Source organism: Malaclemys terrapin, chromosome 1 (assembly GCF_027887155.1).
Source record: "Malaclemys terrapin pileata isolate rMalTer1 chromosome 1, rMalTer1.hap1, whole genome shotgun sequence".
NCBI classification, from domain to species: Eukaryota; Metazoa; Chordata; order Testudines; family Emydidae; genus Malaclemys; species Malaclemys terrapin.
Window position 1 is genome coordinate 126697301 of NC_071505.1, and position 23929 is coordinate 126721229.

Sequence of the window (23929 nt, forward strand, 5' to 3'; positions counted from 1 at the left end):
GATGGAGAGTGGCATTCAGTGATTGATGGACGGTGAGGTATTTCTCCATCATCTTCAATATAAGTTTGATCCAGTAGAGGAAAAGAATAACCATGAAAGAAGAGGAGCAGGGAATATTTTAAAATGACACCTCTCCTGCTGCTCCATGTCACTCCCTCCCCTCCCCCCATTTCTTCAGGCAGTGTTTTGGGTTAATAAATCTGGGCTGATTTGTAACTCCTAATTGTTGCCAGCAGCACGAGAGCAATTCCTCCTTGGCTCCTTCTGTCTCTACAGACTTCTAATGGGCCTTCACTCTGCTCTCTAAAGTCTAGTTTTGAGTTATTTTTTTCCATTCATATGAAAGAGGCTCAACGGTTAAATGTGCGGCTTGGTGATCGAGTGAAGAGGCACGTAAAGTACACCTGCTGCAAGAACAGCCCATATGTGGAGGATACATAGCGTATCTATCTCTACCTTGACTTGCTTCTGCTCTGTTTTTTGTTCTCTGCCATATAGCTGTCCTGACTTTATCTCTCTCTCTCTAAAACTAGTCAAATGTCTCACTATTTGCATATCCACTCATATGGTGTAACATGTGTGTGCAATTATATTTTTGACCAGCCCTAGAATAATAATAATGTAAATATATGTTGTGGTTTTATCTGATAAACAGCATGGCTTTAGTTTGATAAATGCTCTAGTGACATTAAATGTGACTTAAAAAAACCCATAGTTACTCTGCAGATGGTTTTTTAAATCTGCTGATAAATTGTTACTGTATCAAACGGTTAGGGGTTGTCTTCACTGTAGAGTTAACTTGAATTATAAACTAAAATGTTGCTCCTAACTCTACAACCACACACACCATCCATTAACTTAAGTATGGTGGTGTTTTTAACTTGAGATGAGTTTACTGTCAGGGATATAAACTACAGTTTGAGTTACCTCAGCTTAAGGCATGTTAGCTATCTTGCTGTAAAAACATAGTGCAGACAAGGCATTTGTAGTGTTTACTATGAGATAAACTAGGTGAGGTCAACCATGGGCGGCAGGGTATAGTGCAGACCTCACGTAGCTATTTTGAAGTAAACACTACAAATGCCTTGTCTCCTCTTAGGGTTTTATGTATCCCGTATTAGTTATTTCACTGTTTAAAAAAAAAAAAATCCCCCCACCACCTTTGTGTCAGTGAAGACAAGGTCTTACTCTGAAAGAGTTTCATTGACATGATCTTCAGATGAAAAGCATTATATAAATTCTGACCAATACTGTCTGATTGTTGTACTTCCCCAGATGTCTGTATTTGTCTGTCTCTTGTCTTATGTTTAGATTATAAGCTCTTTGGGGCAGAGACTGTGTTTTTGTTCTGTGTTTGTACAGCGCCTAGCACAATGGGTCCTGGTCCATCACTGGGGTCCTTGTCACTACGATAGTACGAGCAATATTCTTTTGTGTACATCATAAGTCAATAGTTAGAAGGTGAACAATCTAGATATACAAATAATAAGTTTTAGTGTGTTTGAAAGTAACTGAGTGGTTTAATAATAAGCCCTCTTTGCCTTTATCCTATTGAACAGATGGTCAAAATGAAAAAAACCCCGAAATTACTGATCTTATTAACCATTTTTACAGTATGATATAAAATGGAAAATCTAGGAGTCTGGGAACTTGGGGTTAATGCTATGAATGCCTGTGTGTGTTGTATAGGTAAAAGATTAAACAATGAGAAATCTCCAATGTTTAAATTAATAATTTACACCTCTACCTCGATACAACGCTGTCCTCAGGAGCCAAAAAATATTACCGTGTTATAGGTGAAACTGCGTTATATTGAACTTGCTTTGATCCGCCGGAGTGCGCAGCCCTGCCCCCCTGGAGCACTGCTTTACCGTGTTATATCAGAATTCGTGTTATATTGGGTCGCATTATATCAGGGTAGAGGTGTAACTGAAAAGATGGGGTTGAAATTGGAAAAACATTTGTAAAATTGTTAAAACCAAAAAATATGATGTAATCTATTTGAAGCCAGTTATGCTGAGTGTATATCAAATGCAATATTTCCTGGTACAGTACATACAATGTGATTTATTTATTTAATTTGACGCTCAACATAGAATGTACCTTCAATATTCTACTTTACTTCAGAAGTGAATGTTCTAAATGAAAGTTACCTACTTCTTATAAAACAAAGGTATTTTTAAGCTAGTTAATGTCCACTTGATGTCTTCATGGTAAAAATTCCTGCAAAAAAATTGCAAGAATCTGTTTATAATTTTCACTGGTACGTCTATCAATTCTAAAAGTAAAAATATAGCAGATACCATATTCTTAGGCTAACCAAAAAGCAAAATACCTACCAACAACTTTTCTGACTACAGTGGAGTGGACCCTGCTTTATATTGTTCCTCTGTGTAACAGTCTCTATTGCCTGATAGTAAATATGAATAACTAACTTTTACATAACTGTATTGATCTTTAAAATGTACTGCTTTACATGGTAGAAAGAGGAGAAAATAGGTTATTCTAATAGTAGCATGTTTAAGCCATCACACAATCTCTGTTCCATAAATAAACTAAACCAGATTCTGTGAGGGAGGAGACTTTAAATTTAAAAAATACAAATTATTTTAGGTTCCGTAATATCTGCATGCAGGGCTGTCCCTACTCATACGCAAAGTACGCAGCTGCGTAGGGCACCAGGAACTTTGGGGCACCAAATTTCCTGGTGCCCTACACAGCTGTGTTCTGCTCCGCCCAAGCCCCGCCTCTTCCCACCCCTGCTCTGCCCCAGCCCCGCCCACACTCCACCCCTTCCCCAAAGCCCCTGCTCTGCCCCACCTCTTCCCGCCCCCACTCCACTGAGGACTGCAGCAGGGGTCGGCCTGCACTTACCAGGCATTGAGAAGTGGAGCAACCCGACCCCAGCCTGCTCCGCTTCGCTGGTGAGTGCTGGGGGACGGTTTCCCCCCGTCCTCCAAGCCTGCTCCTGCCCCCCTGTGGAGGCCTGGGGGCAGCCTTCCAGCCCCCCCCCCCACAGAGGGGCTGCATAGGGTGCCAAAATGGCTAGGGACAGCCCTGTCTGCATGTGTGGAACTCTGCCAGGAATGCTTCCTAAGGGTATGTCCAGATTACCTGCTGGATCGGTGGGTAGCGATCGATCTATCGGGGATCGATATATCGCGTCTCGTCTAGACGCAATATATTGATCCCCGAACGTGCTCCCGTTGACTCCGGAACTCCACCAGGGCGAGCGGCGGTAGCAGAGTTGACGAGGGAGCTGTGGCCGTTGATCCCGTCCTCATGGCACGGGATCAAAGTCGAAATAAGATACGTCGACTTCAGCTATGCTATTCCCGTAACTGAAGTTGCATATCTTACATTGACACCCCCCACCCCTCCAGTGTAAAACATGCCTTCATTACCTATTTCCAGCTAACCTTCATCATTTGGATGGTGTTAGCCTGTTCTTTGTTTGGAAACAATGAAAACTCCATGAAAGAGAAATACATGTGTTTTCACTAAGTCAAACATTCAGGTTTAAGAGCATAAAGCTGTGCAAAATCAAGGTCCATCATCATAATTCTTGCTTAAATAGCCAGATGTCTTCTGACACTCAAATAACATATGGCAGTATTGTTGTATCCAGATAGAAAAGTATTTTGAAACCTTGAAGAGTACTATGGTCTGAAATAATTCAGACTCTTGTTTAATTATATTTGACAGTAAGTTGCACCGGAACCATGTGGAGTGAGTCTGACTTGGTTGTCTTAGAAATACAACCTCCACAAAAAACATAAATAGACTAGGTCATAGCTTCTGATGCAAACAAGTGGCAGCATCACTCTTAGACTCTGCTGTCACTTTAAAAAAATATTTTAATAAATAATGTTGATTGGGTTTTTTGGTAATGTAATTGATTGGCCTAGTAATATGAGACTGTGAATATCAATGAGTGTACCATTGCTGTCTGCATCAATAAATGCTTTATGTTACTGGGGGAAAGGTCTCTGAGTCTATGAGGGAGTGGAGGAAATATGGACCCAGACAGTGATACTGATTATAATTAATCCTGAAAGTTCTGTTTATATTCCTGACAGTGTCAACAAAATAAACCCACAGCTTTTCTCTATGGTTATTTTCAGCAAGGGCTCTGCATTTAGATTAAAACCTCTTGTTAGTTTTTAAAAAAAAACAAAAAACAAGTCCTCCTCAAATTCAAAATTAGTTAATTTTTGAAAAATTAAACAATAAAAATTCCTCTTGTAGCTGGCTATTATTTTATCTCTTGTTCACTGATGTATTTGATCTGTTAACAAGTCAGAAATTAAGAGGCTCAAATTTTCAGTACTGGATATTGTCCAGCTTGGCTGGACACTGCCACCACAATGAAGGAGCTGCTTTAACTGCTACTATGGCCACCAGTGAGTAGCTGCTGGAAGCCCTCCATCCTTCTGTGTATTATATAAATAGTAATGTAGGCCCTGAACATAGTAACATAATGGAACATGCACTAAAGAGCCAATTGCTGATGTATGTTAATCAGTTTGTTAGACATACATCTTGCTTAGTTCCTCAAAGAAATTGACAACTGCTGTATAAAAAGTGACAAGTTACTGGGAGTGAAGCAAAATATTATTCTAATAACGGAGACAATTCAGCTCTAAAATAAATTCCACCACATTGCTTTACATTTCATACTACTTGCTGCACATAGTGTCTGTGCAGCGATGAGTGGATTCACTTGTGATTTTATTCATTCAGATTGGAAAGGTTTTTCTGAGCATTATTTCTGCGTTTTTCACTGGAACATTTACAATACAATCTCCTTTGTGTGGTTATGCAAGCAGTAGTACTCACTAAGGCCCAGTAGGGAGAATGTTTTGTGATGTCCATAAAAAGGAGAAGCTTTATTCATCACATTTCTGCTAAAACCTAAATAGATGCATTTGGACATGATCAGAAGGGATTTTATTCAATTTTTTTTTAAACTTGCATCTTTAAGAAAAGGATATTTACAGTAAGGAAAATAATCAGGTGCTCTTGCTTGGCCAGAAGGTTTGTTGAACAGAATTCTGACACCAGCCAGACCAAGTCAGCATTTATTAAATGACCATTTGTATCTAATATGATAACAGTAAGTGATATGTTCTATGATAACTCTGTAAGTCTGGATCCTGCAGTCTTTGCATGGACAAAAACTTACATTGACTTCACTGGGAGCTTGCTTAGGGGAGAGCTGTAGGACCCTTCTTAGTTCTTTTTTAAACACAGCTGGAAATGTATTAATATTTTTCATAAAATAGTTTAACAAACAGTCATTAACTGCATCTGTCGGTCATTTAAAATCAAAATTGGGAATCCAAGTGTTCTATTACAAGCAAAGTCACACTGAACATAGAAACAATCACTTCTTGGAATGACACAAGATAGAAAAAGATTTAAATGATTTGTTGTGTACTCTTGTAATCAGTTATGGAAAATATTTAAACTTTTCTGAAAGTTCATCTTGAGGAACTTAATAGTTTCCTAAATTAAGCTTATGTGCAGAATCATCCATGTGATAGCTCCTAAAGTTCTGAAGTCCTTTAAGTATCTTCTATATATATAATGGCACCATGGTCATCAATAAAGATCAATATTTAAGATGCATACTATATTCTGATTCCTTCAGCCTTAGACACATACCTTTAAAAACAAACAAAAGCTTTGAAATATAATGCTGTTTAATAAAGTGAAAGATTGTCAGACTTGAGAATGAAGCCCTCTATGGACCACATCTAATGAGGGGTTGTTACAGTATTGGTTACAGTATATAGTGTCAAAGTTGGACAGAAGCCTGGAGTTCAATCTCCTTATCCATTCAGTTCTTGTCTACTACTGAGAAAGCCAGTTAGCATCACCTGTGAAAGTGTTGGCTTTGTGATATGTACCAATGGCCAGTGCTGCCCTCTCTTAATGTAAATTAAAACGAATCTTAATTGCCCAAATCCCACAAAAGAGATTGGAGAGGAATACACAAAGAGGGGTAATGTAGGTAAGTACCCTCCATTTCATAGGTGTCTTTTTCCACTGAAAGGATCTCTAAGATGTTGAGAGAAACTAGCTTGGGGAAGCTTATATTGCCATTGCCTCTTATGAATGTGTTCTGTGACTAAAGGACTTCAATTTCAAAAGATTGTTTTTCAATAATTGAAATAGACAATGGTGAAAATATGAGAAATGTAGTTTTCATAATTTATTGCGTAACCAGCAAAATAGATAACTTCAATATACAAACTCTACACCTGAGTAGTTTTAGAATAATTAACAAAACAGATTTCTATATATAAATTCCTGAGGTGACAAAACATGCCTGTGTTTCAGGAGCATGTCTTAGGCACCTCAGCAAATGTGTAGTGTGATGCACCAAGCTTCTTCATCATGTTGCTGTAGCTATACAATATAATGCCCATGTATCAACTTGCCTGCACACCTCTATAGGATAATGGAGTTTGAAGTGCAATAGCAATAAAATGCCAAAAGCCTTTGGATGGCGCCCAATAAATATGAAACACATTTTTCAATTTGGGTTATGAGCGAGCAAAGTTGCTATGTATTCTAAAAATATTATGAATTTCTACCCGTATGCTATACATTTTGTAGGTACATTCTGCGGTATGGTTTTCATTGTTTGGGTATTTGAAAGGCAGCTTGCTCTTTGCATAAACACTTACTGAATTTGTGCACTTTCTTACTATTTCCTGCCACCTGACTCTTGTGAATTGAGTTTTGATGTCTTTGCCTTTGAAGCAATGTGTATTGAATTTTTTTTACTCTGGGGGCACTAGGAGATCTCTGTATAGTTTTAGGCTGATACTACCCAAGAAGATTCTAAGATATCTAGTCCTTAACTTTGTATTCTGCAGGATACCCCATAGATTTTGGAATTTAGTGTTCTGATAACCAGACCAAGTACTGTAGCTTTTTTTATAATAAGAGGAACAATAAAATGGCTACTGTTCCAATCTAAGTTTAAATTTGGGGTAGTTTTTGGAGCGATAAGGGAAATAAACTTTTTGATTAAATGCTATGCCTTGATGCAAGCCTCAACACTTTTTTTTCCCCCCTGTTCTCATTGGCTTGCTATCAGAAATTTCCTCATAAGTGCAACCACAGGTGAGGGGATTGCATTTTCACACCTGGGTGAACCTATACTGAGGTTACTAGTTTTGCCAAAGCAATTCCATAGCTTTGGGGAATCATGAAATTTCTGACTCAAATCACTTAATTATGATTACCATCTTGTCTTTCTTCTCCCACTTTAATGCCTGCATGATTTTAGTAGCAAATATTTCATGTGGCACTGTAGCCAGAGACTAATGATTTTTGCTATTTGAAACTGGGATTCTAATCCATTAGCAGCTCCATATTTAGGATTACATGTCATTTGTTTTCTACTAATGGGTGGAAATTCCTTAATTAAATAAGAAAATTCAAAATAAAATCTTTTTTTTTTAAACTAAGTGTCAAAACAGTTTCATTATGTAATGAGTGAAGAGAATGGTGTGGGCTGCAGGAGACTATAGAACTTGGGAACCAGGCTGGGCATTAGGATCAGAGAACAGGTCTTGCTAACAGGGCTAGAGTGAGGGCTGGAAAGGGCTGCCTGCCCAGACCCATGCTCACAACGCTCTTAAGACAGTGTAGTCTAGTGACTAGAACACTGAACTGACGGTCAAGAGACCTGGTTTATATTCCCAGCTTGGCCACTTTACCTCTCTGCTTCTGTTTCCCTCCCATGCTTTGTCTCGTCTACATTGACTAAGCCTTCTGAGGCTCTTTTTTCCTCTTTGTCCTGTTTGGGTTAATTATATATAAATAAGTCAATTATTCTCCATCCCCCTTGCAGTCCCTGCCTCATTCAGTTTATAGATGTCAATAGGGATAGCAAAAAAGGGGAAACATTGAAAGGGGGCATGAAAGGGGAGTAGGAACACAGTGGGTTTGTAAAGACCACAATATTGGAGATGGATAGCTCATGGAATGTGGAGTCAGAAGGGGTTATAAGAAGAGGGGATAGATGTGGAGGGTGGATGCAGGATTCTAGAAGGAAGATTGATGACTACAGAGGATGAATGAAATACTAAATTGGTGTGAGGAGGTTTCATGGAATTCCGGAGAGCAGCTGTTTGTTTTTTGTGTATTTGTTTGTTTTTGCTTAAATTTGAAGGGTGGAAGATATTTCAGTGTATCAATCATTAGATGAGATCAGTGGTTCTAAACCTTTTCTAGACCGTGACCCCATGATGCAATATTTTGAAACCCCTTTACCCATCTTACTATAAAGAAAGGAAGGATGGTCACAGCCTGAAACCTGTTCGTGACTCCCCCTGTGGATTAGATTTGCCGTATGTGAAAAGCAGTTATAAAAATGTTTTGGTTTTTAAATAAATCCATTTTGAATGACATATAATAAATGTTGAACCGAGTAATTGTTACATTTTTAGGAATGTAGGTGCTGATTCTGCAATCAGATCTGTATAGGTGACTTGTGCACCCACATAGAGCACTTTTGAAATCAGTTGGCAGTCTGCATGGTCACAGAATTCTGATACTGTGCAGATCTGATTGAAGGATCAGGGCCTTATAAACTTTCACATGGCTCTTGCCTTGATGTGAAAACACATATTTACAGTGCACATCACTCTGTAACTAACATGATGATCCAGGTGAGTCACTTGTTAGTTTTGAGCAGTTACAAACATAGTTCCCAATCATAATGCTAGTTCTTGTAGAAAGTAGCAAATTAAAAAAGGTGCTAATTTCAGAATGATATTTCATGGTTACATAGTTGGAAATGTTTTGTAATTTCAGATGTTATTCCGAATACATTACTTACTACAAAGAGATTCACACTGGCTGTTTTATATGTAGTCCGAAAACAAAGAAATTACCCATGACTGATTTAAATTATGTGCTTATGAGGAACATTATTTTTACTTTAATCTTAGGACTAGTCTGATTTTTTTTTTTTTAAGACTGATCCAGGAAATTTCTTCAAGGGAAAAAAAAATCTAATTTGAAATATTTCTGAAATTAATTGTATCCAGATTGTACAGAGCAGAATGTGGGGTCCTCTCTTTGAAGCTGTGTAGTAAAATATATAAAAATATTACTTAAAATAGTGATAGATATTAAAAGCAGCATGTCCTATTGAAAGATTAACAATAAGGTTTTTTTATATGGGTTATCTTTTGTATTTATTTTGTGTAAATGTTTCAAAGAACTGACACTTTTGGTGTTCCTTTTTCAAGTATAGATTTTTCAAGTTTAAAGGATGAGTCTTTTGCACTAAGCTATTTTTTGCTTATTTTGCTATAGTGAAGTTAGTGACATCATTTCCATTGTTAGCCATCTCTTCTCAGGGGATATAACTCTTCCATAAACATTTTGCTTTGGGCTGCAGATTGGTATTTATGGTTTCCACCCAGGAACACTTTTTTAATACTGTTTTTTTTTTTAAATTTACATATGCAGAAAAACCTTGCAAATTAGAAGACTTTCTTGATATTAACTCAACAACTACTTTGAATTTAAATATGAAGTTTGACAGATTGGTCAATATTAATTTTTTTTTTGCAATTTTTAATTAAATCTATTTTAATTGGTCAAGACATTAAACCATAACTGGATTCTAATACACATATCCTAAACACCAGGAGTGAAATCCTGACCCTTCTGAAGACAATGGCAAAACTCCTGTTGGATTCAGTAGGAGAAGATTTAATCCCAGGGGCCAGAGTATGAATCCCTTGCTCACACTGGTGAGCAGGTACTCTCAGAAGTAGTCCCAGTTACTTCTTCATAGGGATTATTCCTGCAAGTGACTGAAGATTGGTTGGATTAAGGGGTTCACAATCTGGCCTAGAATCTTTAAAAAAGAAAAAAAACGTATCTAACAGTTAGGGTTGCCACCCCTCTGGGTTTTACCTGGACAGTCCGGGTTTTGGCTTCTGTGTCCTGGTGCCATTTAGGGTTACCAGGTGCCTGGTTTTCACTTGGAAAGTCTAGACAAAAAGGGTAACTTGGCTGTGTCTGGTCAGATGTACTGACCAGACACCAAAAGTCCAATTACTGTGTGGTGGGGGGAGGCACCGGGTCATTAACTCATGCCAGCCCCTGCTCAGCTGGTGCTGCCTCCTTCCTGCAGGAAAACTCTTTTTCAGGCTGTAGCAGCTCCCATCGCAGCCCTGGAGCAGAGGGAGCCAGCTGGGGGTTGGGGAGGGAAGTGGAGATGATCCAGCAAGCAACGGAGGGAGTGAGGAAGACAAGCAATGGGAGTGGGGTCTTGAGGGAAGAGGCAGAGTTGGGGCAGTGTTTTGGGGGAAAGAGGCAGAGCAGGAGGCAGGGCCGTAGGGGTCTGGTTACCAGCAATTAGAAAGGTGGCAACCCTAAACAGAGTGGTGGATTTAAAGTACTTTTATTGAGCTGAATGTTAGTTAATAGTTCAAATGAATCAAAATGTTCAAGTTCTACCCTAGCTAACTAAGTAACTGCATGATTTTATTACTGTTAACCTCATCCTTCCTTTCCTTTCCCTCTTCTTATTTGTTACTCGTTGCCTCTTTGCAAACACTCAGGTGCACAAAGTTACTCAATCGCACCAGTGTTTTCAGGATCTTAGCATGTATGCTCCTTGGGGCAGAGACTCTAATCAGAGGTGTGATTGCAGCTTGATTAGGCATACCTGCACTAGCTTTAATCTGGCTAGCATGGCTAAAAATAGCATGGCAGTAGAGGATTCAGAATGGGCTGTACAAGCCTGCCTAGAACCCTGTATACGTGCTCACATTGTAGCCTGTGGTGGGCTTCATGCTGCTGCATCATGGATACTAAAAGTGTGGGGGAGGCAGGAGGGGCTCAGCCCACAAAGGCCATAAGGTCTACCCCTATCCCATGAGCACCAGGCCCATCAGCAAATTCCCAGGTCTGCAACTCCTGGGAACCGTTCCTTTTAGTTTTTTAACCACTCCGGAAATCAGCTGCAAATTTTGATGAACTAACCTCCCTACCAAGTACTATCACTAATTACTAAATCCTGTTCTAAATATTGAGTCTTTTCAGTTATTGTGAGACTGCTCCATGGTGTCCAGTCTCTATGAATCTATTAATCTTGTGTTAGCATTAGTAAGCATTTTCCTTTTGGTTTGTTCAAAGTCCTTTGTCACAGAAGATAAAGGATCCTGTCTGATAGTGTTCAAAATATTTTTTTTAAAGAATTCTACCACCACTTTTGGCATTTTAAGGGACCATTTTATCCACAAAGGCCTAAGTTGTGAAGTGGTTAAACAGTTAAAAACAATTTCTAAAAATAGCTAAGAGGATGCAGAGTGTGTGCTTGTGGTTTAGAGCAGGAAAGAAAAAAAATCTCTCAGTTGAAGCTGCTTGTATGTGCCCTTCTACTACTCTCCCCTCAAAATTTAAAGGGGAGAGGAGAGAAAAAAGTTGTAGAACACAGAGAAATCCCTCCTTAGATTGATCATAACATTTGACACACTTTACAATTAGTATAAATTGCTGGACTGTGTCCCTCTAATTCAAACGTTTTTTTGTTTTACACTGGCGTGATACTAGATTTATGTTTGAATTCCTGGATCTTTTTGGTGATTTTCTTGCCAAAAAATTTGCTTTGACTGAACTCACTGGAAAGAGAGCTGAAGAAAAATGAGAGTTTCATGCTCTTCTTTGTCATTAACAGAGCTGGCATTCTGTGCTTAATGCATTAAATAATATGTACCATTGCACTTCCTGTGGTGATCCAGGGTAGTCTACAGAGGGTAATGGGGGTGGCGTGGGGGAGAGGAGAAGATGGCATGGTGTGGAAGGCTTGACAATGCCTTTTTCTAGCACCTACCTTTTTCTAGTCCGTTCATGGAGTGGCATTAATACAGTAACTCCTCACTTAGTCATCCCAGTTAACGTTGTTACGTTGCTGATCAATTAGGAAACATGCTCGTTTAAAGTTGCACAGTGCTCCCTTATAACATTGTTTGGCAGCCGCCTGCTTTGTCCACTGCTTGCAGGAAGAGCAGCCCATTGTAGCTAGCTGGTGGGGGCCGGCAGCCCCCCCCCATCAGCTCCCCGCTCCCCTAAGTTCCCTGTGCGGCAGCCGCCCAGCAGGCTACCAATTGCTAGCAGTTCAGCTGTCCCTCCCCCCACTGCCATGTGCTGCTCCTGCCCTCTGCCTTGGAGCTGCTCCCTGCGCAGGGGAGGGAGGCAAAGGGGGGGCTAATGTCAGGGTGTCCCCCTCACCCCCTCCTCCCACCCCCCTGCTTAGCCCTTCTCCATATAGAGCAGGGTGGGGACAGGACAGGGCTCAGGATGGAGAGACTTGCTGGCTGCGGCTGCTGTCTCAGCTTGCTGATCTACTTAGAAAGGCAATGTACTTAGAGTGGTGTCAGGATACTTAAAGGGGCAATGTGCATCTCTCTCTCTCTCTCCCACACACAGGCTGTATGTCTCTGTCTCTCTCTGCCATGCTGTCTCCCCTCCCTCCATTCCATTCCTGCTGCCTTATAGAGTGTGAGGCTACATTAACAACAATGTGTTAACCCTTGAGGGAGGGCTCAGCCGAATGCTAGTTCATCATTTAGCAGTCAGGCATTCCCTGGGAAATATCCCTCCCTCTTCCACCCTCTAACTTCACCACCTCAACCAAGCTTCACAATCATCATAGCTGTGTACAGTATTAAATTGTTTGTTTAAAACTTGTACTGTTTGTGTGTGTGTATGTATGTGTGTTTGTATGTGTGTGATATATATATATCACACACACGTACAAACACACACACATACAAACACATACATACTATATATATAGTTTTTTGTCTGGTGAAAAAAAAATTCCCTGGAACTTAACCCCTCCTATTTACATTAATTCTTATGGGGAAATTGGATTCGCTTAACATCATTTCACTTAAAATCGTATTTTTCAGGAACATAATTACAACGTTAAGTGAGGAATTACTGTAGTCTTCTCTGAGGAGATCATGTGTTCCACTCTCTTGGATAAAGGACAGTGTCGTTTAACACAGAAGGAAAGCAGAAGACAGGTATCAGACACACAAATAAAGGTGTGATTTCTGCTCAACTTATAGAAGGATGTGCAATATACACAAATGGTTTAAGTCAAAAAGACAAAAAAACCCCAGAACAAAAAAGATCTATTGTAAAGAGCCTATAATATCCATGTTCAGCTGGACTTGATTGGTTGAAATTCTGACACCCTTGTTTTCCAGAAAAGGAAATGCCTTATCCCACAAACTGTTTCTTTTGCCATGTCGAATGGCAACCTTTTTGAAACTTTAAAAACAACACACCTAACAAAAGAGAGCCTTTGAGACAGCTAGCAAGCCCTCACATTTGACAGCTCTCAAGGAAGAACATGCAAAGTGTGAGCTGCTCCTTTGTGCTGTCCTGGTAGGAGGGTGTTGCAGAGTCTACTTCACCACACGTGAGGTTGGGAAGCAGGAGAATCATTTGTTGCACCCACCGTTCCCACCTGACCCCAGGCTGAAGCTTGCCTATTCCTCTTTGGTATTCTGAGCAGGAATGGGTGAACACGTTTTGCCTAATTTCAGATCCACTTTAACTTCATGGGTTTAAAATTAGAAACAGAACTCAAGTCTCTTGAGGGTTGTGTTCTGTTAATAACAGGCCCGTTGCCAGTGCGTGTCTGTGCATTTAACTTGTGCTCCTGGAACCCAGTGCATATCAATTTCCTATACTAGGTAATTTAAATTGCTTTGTTCTCGTTCACCTTTTTTCCAGCCATTTCACTGGCAGTGAATTTGTGACTATGCCTTTACCTCGATATAACGCTGTCCTCGGGAGCCAAAAAATCTTACCACATTATAGGTGAAACCGCGTTATATCGAACTTGCTTTGATCCACCGGAGTGTGCAGCCCCACCCGCCCGGAGCACTGCTTTACCGCGTTATATCCGAATTTGTGTTATATCGGGTTGCGTTATATGGGGGTAGAGGTGTACATGGTATCATTAACTGCCTTAGGATGTTGAAAGTCTAGGCATTTCTCTGTGATGAACTTGAAAAAAATTAGGGTGAAATAGAGCTTAAGCCTTTGATATTATCTTCTGTTTATTTTTCTTTCCTTATGCTCAGTATATAACTTACACCATTTGGTCTTATGCTGCATGGTAAGGCATCTGAGTTGGTGACAAAGGATGAAATCTACTCCACACACACGAAGCCAGGGTATTTATTTGGGCTCTCTGTGCCCTGAATGTGGAATGGTTGTTGAGGTTAAACTACACCATTCCTCAACCCAATTTGCAGCTTTGTGGCAGCTACAGAGCTCCTCCTGCCCTCAATAGTTGCTGTTCCAATTTATGATTACAGCTTCTACATGTCAGTTGCACAATGTACTGGGAAACTGGATTTGTGTAAATGTAAATAATTTTGGGGTTTTCTCTGACTCACCCATATTGTGCCCTTCCATGCTGGCTTATGGTGGCGCTTGTTTAGAGAACAGCGAAACCACCGTCCAACCTGTATGCTGAAATTCAGTGATGTAGAGGACTTTGCATTAGCCTTTCATGCTATGGGAAAATTTCACCCAAATAGTATACTAAGGTGTATGCTGTTGTAGCTTATGGTTTAATTTAGCCCTAGTTTACTGGTTCAATATATAATCAGTACTGATGTTTTTGTCATACTGCCATTCATTTAAAACAAAGTATACCAAATCATGTTACAAAATAATTCTTGTAAATAGTGCTAAGCTTATTGAGCAGTGTAAAAAATATGGAAGTTCTTGATATTTTTCTCGTAATCCTTTTCATTGTAACTTGACAAATCACTTCAAACAAAAGGCACAGTTTTACTATGCAGTATTTTTTACTGTGTTATGTGTCTATTAGAGTCTGTTCATAACAAATAATTCATTTAACAAATTTCACCTCTTTGGATACATTTACACTTGGAGCTGTGGATGTGATTTCCCAGTTTGAGGAGACATACCTGCACTAGCTGTGATCAAGGGTGTTAAAAATAAAATGGAGCTGCAGCAGCATGAGTGATGGGATGGTCTAGTTGCCTTCAGTATGTACTCATCCAAAATCCTAGGCAAGTAGCCAGGGCCCACGTTCTATTTTTTAATGTGATAACCCAATGAGAGCTAGTATGAGTCTGTTTCCTTGAGCTGAGACTCTCACACTCAGCTTGATGTGTTGACATATTCTTTGTGTTTGTAGATTATCTTTGAACCAAGTGCAATTTTCTCATATTAATTTGTTCAGAAATATTCACTGAAAATTTTCTGCAAATAATTCTTGGTTAGCCACTTGTTTGCTGTGAGTAATCAGTAGTGGAATTCAAACACTTTTAATTGGACACACAAATCACATAGCATGTTTTTTTCTCCAGTAAGATGATCAGAACTGGTAGACTCAGATTTCCAGTGTGTGTTCTTGTGGTTACAAACTCAAAATTTGTTTTCAATGAACATTTTGCAATATTTGTTTTAAAATTTACAGTTTTGGTGAACATTTATGCTAGTAAACTCAATAGCTATAATATTTCCAGAAAAGAAACAAGAAAAATATGACTCTAGTATGTTTTTTCATTTACTCATTGAAAAAATATTTTAATATTCATCTCACTATTATTTCTAGATATAGAAGAGGCCAATAATGGCATAAAGCTTGCATATTATAAGCTGAATTGTCACTAGATAAGGTGTCCCATTGATTCTACCACATTGTCTGCTAGAAAAGGTAGCATAGTTGAATATACTGGAAAAAGGTACTCAACTACAATTCTCTTTTTTGATTATTTGATAAAATGTGTAAAGAAACTAGGAATTGTCTGATTTACTTTTATATGTCTGATATAATTATTTAAACATAGTATGTTACAGTCAAGTCAAATGATTTTATATTTATTTTATAACAATTTTTTTGAAATAACTATCTGAGGTCTCAGCCTTGTAGGCACTTATGCATATGCTTAACTGTACTATCATGAGCAGCCTCATCAAAGCACATGCATAAATGCCTGCAGGATTGGGGCCTAAATTTCTTTTGCTTGAGTACAAATAACACTGGTCTACAATTTTTGAGAAGTCGTCTGCTTCAGAGATAAAATATGCTATTTATTATGTATTTTGATGTGCTGAATTCAAATATGACAATTAAAACAACTGATTGGCTACTGTTTCTAAGATATTTAAGTTTTTACATTTTATGTCTATGTATATTGTGTAGATGGTAGAGTTTTAATCATAAATTGTAAACCTAGGTCTTTTCATGTGTTTATGGTTGCTTTACATGATAATATTTCACCTGTCCTGTTTATGTAACACTTTAAAAATCAGCAAAAGGGTTATATAAATAAAATGTATTATGAAACAAAAGGCAAAAAACTATTATATACATAGTTTAGTCCTATTCAGTGTCTACTCGGCGCTTCTTGGCTTGTCTCTTGTATTCATTAAATGGAGCATCTCTTGTCACTGTCCAGCAATAGTCTGCAAGCATTGATGGGCTCCATTTGCCCTGATAGCGTTTCTCCAGTGTTGCAATATCCTGGTGAAATCGCTGGCTGTGCTCGTCGCTCACTGCTCCACAGTTCGGTGGAAAAAATCTAGATGAGAGTGCAAAAAATGTATCTTTAGTGACATGTTGCAACCAAGGCTTTTGTATGCCTTGAGGAGGTTTTCCACCGACAACCTGTAGTTGTCTGCCTTGTTGTTTCCGAGAAAATGTATTGCCACTAACTTGAAGGCTTTCCATGCCGTCTTTTCCTTGCCACGCAGTGCATGGTCCAATGCATCATTTCAAAGAAGTTCACGAATCTGAGGACCAACAAAGACACCTTCCTTTATCTTAGCTTCATTTAACCTTGGAAATTTTCCACGGAGGTACTTGAAAGCTGCTTGTGTTTTGTCAATGGCCTTGACAAAGTTCTTCATCAGACCGAGCTTGATGTGTAAGGGTGGTAACAAAATCTTCCTTGATTCAACAAGTGGTGGATGCTGAACACTTTTCCTCCCAGGCTCCAATGACTGTCGGAGTGGCCAGTCTTTCTTGATGTAGTGTGAATCTCTTGTACGACTATCCCATTCGCAGAGAAAACAGTAGTACTTTGTGTATCCAGTCTGTAGACCAAGCAAGAGAGCAACAATCTTCAAATCGCCACAAGCTGCCACTGATGTTGGTCATAGTTTATGCACCTCAAAAGTTGTTTCATGTTATCATAGGTTTCCTTCATATGGACTGCATGACCAACTGGAATTGATGGCAAAACATTGCCATTATGCAGTAAAACAGCTTTAAGACTCGTCTTCGATGAATCAATGAACAGTCTCCACTCATCTGGATCGTGAACGATGTTGAGGGCTGCCATCACACCATCGATGTTGTTGCAGGCTACAAGATCACCTTTCATGAAGAAGAATGGGACAAGATCCTTTTGACGGTCACGGAACATGGAAACCCTAACATCACCTGCCAGGAGATTCCACTGCTGTAATCTGGAGCCCAACAGTTCTGCCTTACTCTTGGGTAGTTCCAAATCCCTGACAAGGTCATTCAGTTCACCTTGTGTTATGAGGTGTGGTTCAGAGGAGGAGGATGGGAGAAAATGTGGGTCCTGTGACATTGATGGTTCAGGACCAGAAGTTTCATCCTCTTCCTCTTCCTCATCTGACTCAAGTGAGAATGATTCTGGTGCATCAGGAACCGGCAGTCCTTCTCCGTGGGGTACTGGGCGTATAGCTGATGGAATGTTTGGATAATGCACAGTCCACTTTTTCTTCTTTGACACACCTTTCCCAACTGGAGGCACCATGCAGAAGTAACAATTGCTGGTATAATCTGTTGGTTCTCTCCAAATCATTGGCACCTCAAAAGGCATAGATTTCCTTTTCCTGTTCAACCACTGGCGAAGATTTGTTGCACAAGTGTTGCAGCATATGTGTGGGGCCCACCTCTTGTCCTGACCTCCAATTTTGCAGCCAAAATAAAGGTGATAGGCTTTCTTAACCATAGTGGTTATATTGCGCTTTTGTGATGCAAAAGTCACTTCACCACAAACATAGCAGAAGTTATCTGCACCGTTCACACAAGTACGAGGCATCTCTGCTCACTTTGGCTAAACAGAAATGTGTCCCTTTGCAAAATCAAACACTGACAAATAAGAGAGCACGACACTGTATGATTTCTAGAGCTGATCTAGGGCAATTTGTTCAGCAGAGTGATGTAAGCTTCGTTATGATTGCATCATCCATGACTTCTAGGAATAACATGATGCAATTCATATCATGTATGACGCAATACCAGCTTCAGATTGCATCATTCATTGTTTTGCCTAAAAAGCAAGTCCTGTCCAAACCCAGTCATAGATTTATTCATAGATCCAGTCAAAGATGTATTTTAGTCATTTCTGGTTTAAATTGAGATCCCTTCCCTTTATAACTCACTTATCCTCCACCATTCCCAAGTCAAGGGTTGTATATACTGATCCAATAGCATATCTTGAAAACTAGAGCCAATCAACAATTTTAAGCATCATTTTCGTTCTCAGTGACCCAGAATTAGTAAAGTTTGACAACATTTATTTCAGAAGCATTTTGGTTGTAGAGCAGTGTAATAGAACTTCTTAAGTTTTTTTTTTTTTAAATGAAGATTTTAATTGAAATTGTAAATCCTGTCAAAGAAATGCACACAAATTCAACAAGATTTTTGTGATTTTTCTAATGCATTTTTTTACTAGTTTTAATAGTTTCCTGCTTGAACTATAATATAGATCTATATCCCACTTCTCCTTTCCCCTCATTACACACATACCCCATTAAATAAACAAAGACCAATGGTTGTGAATTGTAAAAGTTTATATCTTAAATCTAGAGATGAGTTAAAAGTGGCAATGATAGGGGTTCCAGATTTGGATAACACCAAAGGTAGTATTGGATAATTCAGATTTTCATCCAGTCCCTTATAAAAGTTTGGATCCAAATCTGCATACAACTGCTGAACTTAAATGGTACATGTTTAGTGAGAACTGTTCCTCACAGACACTTGTATATTTCCTTGCTCTCAGATTTCTTCCTGCTGCCGTCTCCACTGCCATTTCTTACTCAATGAATACCATAATTCATTTTATTGTTCCTTTGCAACCATGCAAAGGATTCTGGGATTGGTGGTACAGGAAGACAGCAATGCTGCTCATTGGTGCTGCTCTGTGTGTAGTTTTATATCTTACATCCCAGGCGTGGTGGTGGCTTTCCTTGGCCCCCAACATGGAGGAGTGGCCAGCTTACATCCAAAAAGACCCCCTCGTGAAGAGGGAGAAATAGTAGTGGCATCAAGGTGCCTCTGTCTTGGGCCTGTGGAAGAATTTTTAGAGACAGGACGTGACTGTGGCGACTATTGAATCTGGAAGCTTGAACCAGTTCCTGTGGATTTTGGAAGCTGGATCTTGATCTGGGCATCCAAGTAGCAGGGTATTTGAATGTGGAATTGGGATTCAGGTCCATCTCTTTTTCAATACAATTAACCAATTTCAGTCACAAATTGTGTCTGCCCATTCACTTTACAAAAGGGTGGAGACAGATGGCAAAATTTGGCCAGCTTGTTTTTCTGTCTTCTGTCTAGACAGTTGGCCTGATTCCAATTGATCTGGCCCTAGATTTCTTTCTTGGGCATAGGCCCACGAGGCCAGTTACCATTTTACTGTTTCTTTGGCAGTGTGCTCATGTGGTTGATAGATAAATAAGGGATGGGAATGGGCTTTTTCTTTTTCAGTCCTTGATGTAGGATTGAAGAATGTGACTCACAAAGAATCAGTTTCTTCTAACACTGAACTAAGATGCTTTATTGAAGTGAGGACAAACATTATCTCTAAAAATACACACACTCTTTCGCTCTCTCTCTCTCTCTACTTCATTGCTCCTAGAACTTTCCTCAGACCTTCCTGCTTGGATTCCTGCTAAAGATTTGAAGAAACAATACATAAATAACTCCTCCTCCTTTATTTTCTTGTATAAAATTTCATTATCATGAATTAATATTTACCAAAAAAAATAGACTCCAGATGAGTCAATGGGCAGATCTGGTTAGCTTCTGACTCTGTGGATGATTTTGTTCAGTCTGATTCATTTGAAATCTCATATTCCAAAAGTGTAGACTCCTGTTAGGACTCTTCTCAGCAGGATTATCTCTTCAGTTAGGCTATGGTGTGTGTGCCATTGCTACTTGGATCATACAGCTATTCAACTGGATTTGTAACCATTTGAGGATTCTGCCTCTTATGTACCGAGTACCTTTATTACTTTCTTCCATGTAGAATTTCAGAGTGCAGCTATGTCCAGTGATAACTGATGATGTGTGGTATCTTTTTCCATTCAGTGATGAATTTACCATGATTGGGTCTCTTGGTTTAGGCTTGGGTGAGCTTTGGGATCCATTCTGACAGTTAAAAAGGAAAGCTTGAGACTTCTTAGGTTTAGTGTGTCTCAGTCTTCACATTGTACTTAAGGAAAAGATTTACCTCTATGGTTGGTGACATTCTGGTCTATCAGTCCATAAACGGATGACCTGATGAGCCATACTGCTCTCTGCACCGGGGAGTAGTGGGGGCTGGAAGCAATATGCTTTATCCTCAGCACTTGGAATTTAGAGTTGGAAAACTGAGGCCTGTCATCAATGACTTTTTTTTCTTTTGGAATGCCAAAAAGACACAGATGCCTTTTTAACTCTTCCAAGGCCTATCAGATAATGCTGGAGTATGAGAGGCTTTTTAACTCATTGTCTTTTTGGTCATTCTGCAAGACTCCACCTTATGTTTTAGATTTTGACCTATATTGGATCACCATTCCAATGTACCAGCTTGCTCCTAGCATTTTACAAAGTCCTAGTGTATCCTATCTAAACTGTTGTTCTGCAAGGACAGTTGGACTACAATACAAATGCCATGCATTAGTTGTTACATCTTGTTACATAGAAATCACAGGCTAGATGAGGGCCCCTATGAAGTAACTGGTGCAATCGTGTCTTACAAACTTCTGTATGGTTTTCAAATGTGTTAATGAGTTGTAATTTCTATAGTGAAGATAGCCGGTCACTCCAAATGACAACCACCTGTGTGTTTTCATCAACCAAAGCCTGAGGAGAATCTTGGTGATCAACGGGATTCCTTGATGAGATGTCAGCTGCCACTGAGACTTCCCTGGTATATAAGTAAAACCACCTTTTCTCGGTCTCTGCTGTTAACAGCACAAATGCCTCGAAGTTTGTCACAAGCTTGAACTGATGAAAATCCTGTACTATCTTGGGAACGTTATGCTTTATCCTTTTTTCTCTGGAACAAAACACTACAGACTTCCAATCATCATTTCCATACAGCTGGAGTAGCACTCCACTGAGACCATAGCTGGATGGCATCCTCTGAGAAATCTGTAAAATTGGAAAAGTCCTAAAATTACTGGATTACTGCCAGTAGATTATTTAGAAGATCATCAAAAGTGTTCTTCTGAGCTTAATCCCAGGTCTACTTTTTCTGTTTTAATCGGTTTGTAAAAAGTTTGGACTTCACAGAGCAAGTAAGGTATGAATTTGCTCCAAGATTTTATTACACTGAGACAGTGCGTCAGTCTCAGTACATTTTTATGTAATGGCATTTCAACTGTACCTTTGGCTCTTCTGAATCCACCCTCCTCCCTCTTCATTGGTCATATGCCCTGTGTTGTCACCAATCACATGCTCAACAATAGTTGTCATAGCATTTGTTTCTCTATTTAATTTTAGTCCAGCAGCCTCAATTGCCTTCTTCACTTTTGTAAACCTTACATTGTGTGCTTCCTCTGACTAAAATGTCATATCAATAAACTTCCTGGGGTCCTGGTAGAGCTTGTAGAGTCTCACTCAGTTTCCTTTGGAAGATTTCTAGGGCACTTGCAAAGACCAATGGGAGGTGATGAAAGCAATATCTTCTGAATGTCATTATGGAAGTTGTTGGCTTGGCACACTCAGGGTGGAGTGGAACTTGCCAATATGCTAGCTGCTTCCAGTGAGGAGACTATTGTTGCACCCATTAAACTGAATATTATGGCCCCATTCATAGACTGATAAATTTTAAGGCCAGAAAGGAGAACCATGATCTTCTAATCTGCCCTCCTGTGTAACAGAGGCCCCCAAATTTTCACCCTGCATCAGTGTCCATAACTTCCAATTGAGCTACAACATATCTTTTAGAAAGACATCCAATTTTGATTTAAGACTTCAGGTGATAGTCTGGTGGAGCTGTTCAGTACAGCACCCAAAATGGACATCAGAGGTGGCTCTCAACTCCCTTTGCAATTTCTTGATTCTTGGGCTGGCAGGGGTCAGTTTGGCCACCAGTGTAAGAACAGCCAAAAGGCTGCTGCTGCAACAGTTAGGGCTCAATGTAATGCAATAGCACTCCAGTCACACTCTCCATGACACATCCCTACAAAGCATTTGAGCGATAAGGGAGGGTGGAAGGGCTGGCACACCACTAGCTATATATCAGCTGGGGATTTCTCCATGCTGGAGAATCTTCAGTTGTCCAGCTGCATGACCCCTTGCACTGCCAGAGTGGCACAGAAAGGCCATAGAATGGTCTAGAATCTAGCCCTATGTCTTCCACAGTGGAAGAATATACTTTTCTTTCCTTATTGATTCATTAAGCTTCTTGGAACTTCCATGATGCACCATAAAGCTCAGCCACATGAGGGAGATAGCAGTACATTATGGGAAATATAGTCGAGCCAGAAAGCAGGAGTCATAGGGAAGAGTGGAGGCACGAGGGACTTGGAACTACAACTCCCATGAGATACCATAGCTTGGGCTATTTCTCTGATTTCTGTGCTTTGACAGGCATGCTCCGAATGTCTCTCCCCCCCCCCCCTCTTTTATTTTCTTCTTCTTACATTTCCAACACATGCTTTCACGCCTGGAAATATAAGGGACTGACTCTCCTGTATTTTCACTTGCCATACCTGTTGTGTTTCTGCTCAGGGAGCCTAGTGATATCACATGCAATGTTCTGATGCTTCTCTCATTCCATTTTGAAATGTCTTTTTATTTGCAGTATGCTTTCACTACTCCTGCAGGGTGAGGTATTTTCAGTAGAATCCTGTGCTTTGCCAGTTGCCTCACATGTTTCAGAGTAAGCTCAGACTGTAATTCTCCTGAAAGTTCCCTACTGCTAGACAGACTCTTACACTTCCCCCCCGCCCCCTTATTAATACCTAAATTCACAATTATCAGCCTTATAAAGGCTTTCACAGTTTCTCTGGGCCCTTTTGGTTAAAAACACACCCATTCGTGTATTTTACTCCTTGGAATGACAAGCCCATTAATCTTTTTAATACCAATGCTATAGTTATTCTTTATTTCCTTCCTCAGGAAAGGCAAAACATAATAAATAATTTCAGCGTCATTCTGGATTGCATAAATTAATGCGCTAACCTGTACTTCCCTTTTTTGTGTGTCAAGCTTAGTTGCAATTTGAATTCTGGAAAAGCTCTCCTTCCACTCATAGACTTATCAAAATCTTTTGGCATTTTCTTTTCTTCCTATTTATGCAGGTTCAAAATAAGTCAGCTTCTAACACCACATCATGTGCACTAGTAAGGAAGCACAAAAACAGTTTGTTTCTTCAGAGGACATATCTACGCTACAGAGATGATGCTGGGGTAGTTATGCCAGCTGAGCCCCTCTAATGAAGATGCAGTGTATATCAACAGGAGGAGTTCTTCTGTCGGCATAGCTATCTACCTCCCCAAATGATTTTAGCTGTGCCAGCAAAACTCGTGTGTCGGCATAGTTGTATCTGCTGCAGTGGGGGTTTTGTTGGCATAGCTGTACAGTATTGGCCAAAGGGTATGATTTCCCTCCACTTCTAGCAGACCTATCTGTTGGTAA

General features: G+C 39.7%; 1 long non-coding RNA gene across 1 annotated transcript in view; it reads left to right on the plus strand.

Annotated features, from left to right (window-relative positions):
* LOC128842426 (uncharacterized) overlaps positions 1–23929 on the plus strand; it is a 90630-nt gene that overhangs the window by 1053 nt on the left and 65648 nt on the right. The gene's annotated exons all lie outside the window — the stretch shown is intronic.